Consider the following 7,229-nt stretch of genomic DNA (forward strand, 5'->3'; position numbering starts at 1 on the left):
AGAAACCACCAACAAAGTGAAAATGCAACCTATGGAATGAGAAAAAATATTTTCAAACCATATATCTGGTAAGAGGTTAATAACCAAAATATATAAAGAACTCATACAACTTACTAGCAAAAAATAAATAAATAATCCAATTGAAAAGTGGGCAAAGGACCCAAAAAGGCATTTTTCCAAAACAATATATGAAAGGCCAACAGGTATGAAAAAGTGCTCAACATTACTAGTCATTAGGGAAATAAAATTAAAACAACAATGAGATTTCACCTTATGCCTGTTAGAATAACCATCATTAAAAAGACAAGAAAAGAAAGGCTGGCAATAAAGAAAGAAAGAAAGAAAGAAAGAAAGAAAGAAAGAAAGAAAGAAAGAAAGAAAGAAAGAAAGAAATGTCAAAGATGTGGAGAAAAGAGAAACCTTGTATGCTGATGTTGGGAATGTAAATTGATACAGCCACTATGGAAAACAGCATGGAGGATTTTCAAAAAATTAAAAATAGAACTACTGTATGATCCAGCAATTCCATTTCTGATAATATATCCAAAGGAAATGAAAACATTAATTTGAAAAGATATCTGCACTTCCATATTCATGGCAGCATTATTTACAACAGCCAAGATAAACAACCTAAGTATCCCTTGATGAGTGAATGGATAAAGTTATGGTATTTATATACAATAGAAAATTATTCAGTCATTAAAAAAAGAGGAATCTTACCACTCGTGACAATATGGATGGACTTTGAAGGCATTATGATAAGTGAAATAAATCAGACAGATAAAGTCAAATACTGTATGATCTCATTTATATGTGAAACCTAAGGGGATCCTTGGGTGGCTCAGCAGTTTAGCGCCTGCCTTCCACCCAGGGCGGGATCCTGGGGTCCCAGGATTGAGTTGGGACTCAATCGGGCTCCCTGCATGGAGCCTGCTTCTCCCTCTGCCTGTGTCTCTGCCTCTCTCTGTGTGTGTGTCTCTCATGAATAAATAAATAAAATCCTTAAAAAAAAAAAAAACTAAAACAAGTAAATTCATAGGGAAAGAGATTAGTCTTGTAGTTAAATAGAGGTGGGGGTGGGGAGTCCATGTTTTTCCTTTATTTTTCTTTTTGTGTGTGTGTGCGTCTATTTGAGAAGGTGGATGTTAGCTAAACCTATTATGATAATCATTTCACAATGTATGTAAACTAAACCATCATCCTGTGTACCTTAAACCTATACAGTGATGTATGCCAATTATTTCACAATAATACTGGGGGAAAAAATCAAACCATAACATTTGGCACTGACATCTGGGAATATTTGTATAAAGTTTTGACCCCTAAAACTACACTTTTACATTACTGGTATCAATATTTGGTATAAAATATTGATAAATATTGATAAAATATCTGCTTACACAGATAACAAATGTCTGGAATCCTCACCAAATCCTTAGCATTTACAAGTCTGAGCAGTTTTTTGTGGTGATATAACCAATTACAGCATCAGATAAAAGGACTTCTACCTCATTTTTAAAATTATTTTTTAATTACTCACGAAATTGTGAATATAACTAGCCCAAACTAATGTAAATGGCCAATATTTCTCTGTATTAACATTAATGTTAAAATTTCTAAGCACCTACTATGAGCTCCTTCCGTTTTTTTTTCCCCCTGAACTTATACAGTAAGTTTACACACAGTAATCGTCACATTGATTAGCAGATTTTGATATACAGTTGTCCCACTTTGGAATCCATGAGAGAAAACAACAGCTAAAGTGCCATAAGACATGTATTCACATATCAGTTAATCAATAATTATTTAGTATCTGCTATGTGTGAGGCTCTGTTCTTAGCCAAAACAAGAATAAAACAGATAAAAATTCCTGACCTTGTAGTGCTCACATTTTTTAGATGGAATATAAGAAAACCAAAAAACATAAAAGTTAGATAATGTGCTAGAAAGTAATTTATGCTATAGAAGAAGAAGAAGAAATGAAAGAAGAAGAAGAAAAAGAAAGAAAGAAGAAGAAGAAGAAAGAAGAAGAAGAAAGAAGAAGAAGAAAGAAGAAGAGAAGAAAGAAGAAGAAGAAGAAGAGAAGAAAGAAGAAGAAGAAGAAAGAAGAAGAAGAAGAAGAAGAAGAAGAAGAAGAAGAAGAAGAAGAAGAAGAAGAAGAAGAAGAAGAAAGAAGAAGAAGAAGAAGAAGAAGAAGAAGAAGAAGAAGAAGAAGAAGAAGAAGAAGAAGAAGAAGAAGAAGAAGAAGAAGAAGAAGAAGAAGAAGAAGAAGAAGAAGAAGAAGAAGAAGAAGAAGAAGAAGAAGAAGAAGAAGAAGAAGAAGAAGAAGAAGAAGAAGAAGAAGAAGAAGAAGAAGAAGAAGAAGAAGAAGAAGAAGAAGAAGAAGAAGAAGAAGAAGAAGAAGAAGAAGAAGAAGAAGAAGAAGAAGAAGAAGAAGAAGAAGAAGAAGAAGAAGAAGGAAGAAGGAAGAAGGAAGAAGAAGGCAAATGGGGAGTGCTGGCTACAATTCTAAATAGGCTGGCGTGGAAACCATACTGACAAGGTAACATTTAGGTTAGGACCTATAAGAGGTGAGAGAAGAGTCAGGAAGAAATGTGGAAGAAAACCAATCCATGCTAAGAGAGGCATAGCTTTGACAAAGCCTAATCATAAGGCAGTTCTACCCATAAGTAGAATGACAGTATAATTTATGTTTAAAGCAAGATATACGTATATGTACTGGTATGAGTGCTGGTATGAATTCCAGGTGCTGGTATGAGTGACATAGCCAGCCAGTGGCCTGAGCTCTCTCTTCTGCGTTTCTTTCTATTAAAACAAAAACAACAACAACAACTTATCTGCTACCCTAAAGTAAAAAAAAAAAAGTGCTTTTTTTCATAAATTTATAACAGCATGATAGTGATTAAAGGGCTTTGGGCTCCATACTTGAAAGCCCAGCTACAACTCTGCTCCACCCTACACACCATATTAGGTAGTAACAACAAGCTAATGAACGTGAAAATAGAGAAATAAAGGAACCTAAATTAAAATATTTGTCTATTTTCATCCAAGTCAGGTTTAAAAAGAAAAAAAGAGTACCCACAGTTTTGCCAAGTTGAGATTCACCTAGTGAAAAAAATGAATAATCTTTGAACCTCACTTCCTGGATATTTTTCTGTCCCTGGGAATTTTTCTGTCCTGGGTACTGCTTTGCATAGGTACGTGTTTACTAAGTCACAGCTATTAAAGTCATGATTTTTTTTTTTAGAACACAATGAATCACTTTTATTTCGGTATGCATCCACATCTCAGCATTTAGTGGTCCTGAACAGAAAAGTGGAAAAACGCAGCAGTTTGCCAGGAAGTCAAGCCCGCCAATTTCGGGGACCTGCTGTGCACACTGAGTTCTTTCTCAATCCCTGCTGAGGACCATGAGACACAGCAGCACCAAAACCAAAGTATGCACCGAATCCAAGGTTCTTTTCGTTCCAGTTGTCAGATTCCAAACTAGACCCAAATGGATTGTAAGATGACCACATGAGAACCCTGTTTAAAACTTCAAATTGTTAAAAGCAAAAGCAATTACAGGAAAAGAAAACAATTCATTCAAAGGGATCATGTGTGCTTACAAGTGTCTTCTGTGGCCTTTCTCCAAGTTTTACCACCAAGCACTTTGAGAGCTGGCAGGTCTGAGTACCCCTGGTGACTGTTCTTTTCACTTTATCAAAACCTGAGCTAAAAAAACGGCATCAGCTGATGATGACAGCAGAGGGTGGCAGAGCTGAGGACCCAATATTCATTCCCAGGCTGGTGGAGAGTGAGTAAATGTGGTTCCAAACTAAATGAGGGAAGTCAGAGACTCTTTCCAACCTTACCTGATGGCTTCCGGCCAAAGCAAGGAAGTATTGGGTGGTCATGGTTCAAAAAGGGACTTGAGGAGGAAGGAAAAAGCAGCACCCCTCAATTAAGGTGGGGGAGAAGATATGGGAAAAGCCCTGAATTCCTCACCAAAGTCCAATTTCAGAGGGGAGCAGAGGGGATTACAATCTATGCTTCGGCCGAAGTCATGGGAAGTGGAGAAAGGATGATGGCTTGGAGGGGGGACGGCATCATTTAAGACTTTAAAAAAGAAACCAGGGGTGCAGCTGGAGCACCCCTGCACACCCAGCAGTAGTCCCACAGGCTGCGACCTGAAACCTTCACGCCTATTTTAGCAAGCCACCCCAAGCTGGAGGGCTGTTGCAGGGACAGAGGGGTGGGTGGAGGGAGGGAGGGAGGGAGGAAGCCAGCAGGAGGAGAAGGGGAGAAGGCAGAGACCCCAGGCCATGTAATCAGCAGCAAGGTGATTGTGTGATGTGTCTTTTCACAGTTGAGTTAGATGTGCCCCACCGGTTATGATGAGAATCAATTTAAATGTACTTTCTTGATCCCAGAAGTTCAACTATGTGGACAGTGGTTACACTTGACAGGATGATTTGTTATAGCACAACTTATATATTTCAAATGGACAAAAAATTAGTATCGCTTATAGTATCTTAAGATAAATTGCCTCTTTAATTTTCCCCATTCTCACTGGTGTGAGGTGGTATCTCATTGTGGTTTTGATTTGTATTTCCCTGATGGCAAGTGATGCAGAGCATTTTCTCATGTGCATGTTGGCCATGTCTATGTCTTCCTCTGAATGGGAGCTTCCTTTCCAGTACTTTTGAGGTCTACAAGACGTATCTAAAAAATGTACTACTGTGGAAAATGACTGCTTAAATCGAATGGGGGGAGGAGGGGGAGGGCCTGTGGTTTCTCTTTTTGATTAATTGCTGTAACACTGTCCTTCAGGCGGCTGAGGGAGTTTCATGTTTTCTTTAGACATCTTTAGGCGCCGGAGCTCTTGCAGGACAACTTTGATGCTATATGAATTCTGCCATTTTGCTAGCACGGATATGGCTCTTGGGTCCACCACTCCATTAGAACTATTAACTCCATTCATATTAATTTTTGTTACAAATCTTACAAAGGGGGGTGCTTCTGGGTATTTAGGTCCACATTCTATTTTAAGGCTGTATATTCAGTTTTCATAAATTGTTCTTGGAGGCCCAATTATCATCCCTGTCCATCTTGTAAGTGTCATGTCTTCGTCATCTTCTAGACCCCAGCTAACTGTGCCATCTCCTACTCCTTTCTGGCCTTCTTCCAGTTCTTCCAACAGTAGAAAATTGCAAGGGACTTTTACTCCTGAGCCCATGGTGGCTGCCATCTTGTGTCGCTGTCGCTAAAGTCATGATCTTAAATGAAAAAATGAAACACATGATAAATTCTTTTAAAATGCAGTAAGCAGGGGACACCTGGGTGGCTCAATTGGTTAAGGGTCTGATTTCAGCTCAGGCTGTGATCTTGGGGTCTTGAGACCAAGCCCTGCTGTGGGCTCCCCAATTGGCAGGGAGTCCTGCTTGATCTTCTCCCTCTGTTCATCCTCCTATTCACATGCTCCCTCTCTCCTTCTTTCTTTTCTTTTCTTTCTTTCTTTCTTTCTTTCTTTCTTTCTTTCTTTCTCTCTTTCTCTCTGTCTCAAATTAAAAAATAAAATACAGTAACCTATAAATTCTTGTCAAGATACCAGGAAGCTTTCTGTCTCTTTCTGGCATTCAAGATTTCAAAGTAAGGACGTGGCAGGTCTTCTGGTGTGAAATTCTGGATTTCCCTGGGTCTTCTGGTAGCAGCTGTGACCAGCTGTGCTGACAGCACAGGAGCCAAAAAATCTGTTTATCATTTTTGTGAAGGGGATCAAGGAACAGTGAACAGACTTTGAGGTGCTAGTATGAGTGACATGCTGGCGGCCACAGTGAAGAAATGCAAACCAGAGATCAGAAAGAAGATGCATTCAGCAGTGGTAATTCCACAACAAAGTTCATACTGAAGAAAAGATGGTGTGTTTCTCTATTTTGAAGATAAAACAGGGGTTATAGTAAACAATAAAGGTGAGATGAAAGGTTCTGCTATCACAGGACCAGTTGCAAAGGAGTGTGCAGATTTGTGGCCCAAGATTGCATCCAATGCTGGCAGCATTGCATGATTCTTTGGTGTTTAAGGATTTATTTATTTTGAGAGTGAGAATGAGAGAGTAAGGGAGAAAAAGAGAGTGCATGTGGGGTGGGAAGAGCAGAGGGAAAGAGAGAATCCAAGCAGACTCCTCCCTAAACGAGGAACCCCACTGCAGGGCTCAATCTCACAACCCTGAGATCATGACCCGAACCAAAATCAAGAGTCAGACACTTAATGGACTGAGCCACCAAGGCATCCCTTTTTGGTGTATCCTAAAAAAAGTAAAAATTATTAGTTCTCCTCTGCCCCAGAAAAGCAATGACCAGCCAGCCCTTTGAGGAAATATTCCTGTAAGTATGAGAAGACAGCTTAACCATTAATTTATTGGATAACTTTACATAAATCGCTTGCCTTTTTGCATCTACTTTCCCTTTTTTTTTAAGGAAATGATAATATATGCCTTATCCACTGTACAATGTTAATGTTAGGTAACATGTTAAAAGGCTTTGGTTAATATAAATTATTATGTGTCATCATCACGATCATTAATCATTTACTGCTTATCTACTATAATTAAAGCAATACAATATATGTTTATTGGAGACTAAGAGCCAGGATACAATAAAAAAAAACAAGATAAAATTTAATAATACCTGCCCTACCCATGGAATAAGATTAGAATTGGATGAATAATGTATGTGCTTCATAGAAATGTCTGTAAATACTAATACTGTCTGAAATAAAGTCAAGCACTTAGCAAAGATTACAACTGGAATAAATTATTGGGTAGTGCTGAGTTTTTGGAGATTACCTAATAATGATGAAAAAAATGCCAAGAACATCCACTGAAAGGAAATGAGTCTTGACAGAAAGATGACACAGCATGTAAATAACATGCTACTAAACAATAAATAGGACAGGAAATCAAAGACAAAATTAAATATATATATATATATTTATATATATATATACATATATATATGTATATATATATATACAAATGAAAATAAAAACACAATGGCTCAAAATCTTTTGGATATAGCAAAAGTATTTCTAAAAGGGAAATTCATAGCAATACATGTCTACCTCGAGAAGCAAGAAAAGCTCAAATAAACAACCTAACAACCAAAAATCCCAAGCCAGTAGAATGAAGGAAATGATAAAAATTAGAGCAGAAATAAATGATATAGAAAGTAAAATAACAATAAAACAGG

At 37.7% G+C, this 7,229-nt stretch overlaps 2 pseudogenes; one reads left to right on the plus strand and one right to left on the minus strand.

Annotated features, from left to right (window-relative positions):
• Positions 1-4,760: 4,760 nt before the first annotated feature.
• On the minus strand, positions 4,761-5,230 carry LOC121494859 (annotated as a pseudogene).
• A 396-nt stretch (positions 5,231-5,626) lies between these two features.
• Positions 5,627-6,046, plus strand: LOC121486448 (annotated as a pseudogene).
• Positions 6,047-7,229: the final 1,183 nt, after the last annotated feature.

This window comes from Vulpes lagopus, chromosome 1, assembly GCF_018345385.1.
Source record: "Vulpes lagopus strain Blue_001 chromosome 1, ASM1834538v1, whole genome shotgun sequence".
In the NCBI taxonomy this organism is placed as follows: domain Eukaryota; kingdom Metazoa; phylum Chordata; class Mammalia; order Carnivora; family Canidae; genus Vulpes; species Vulpes lagopus.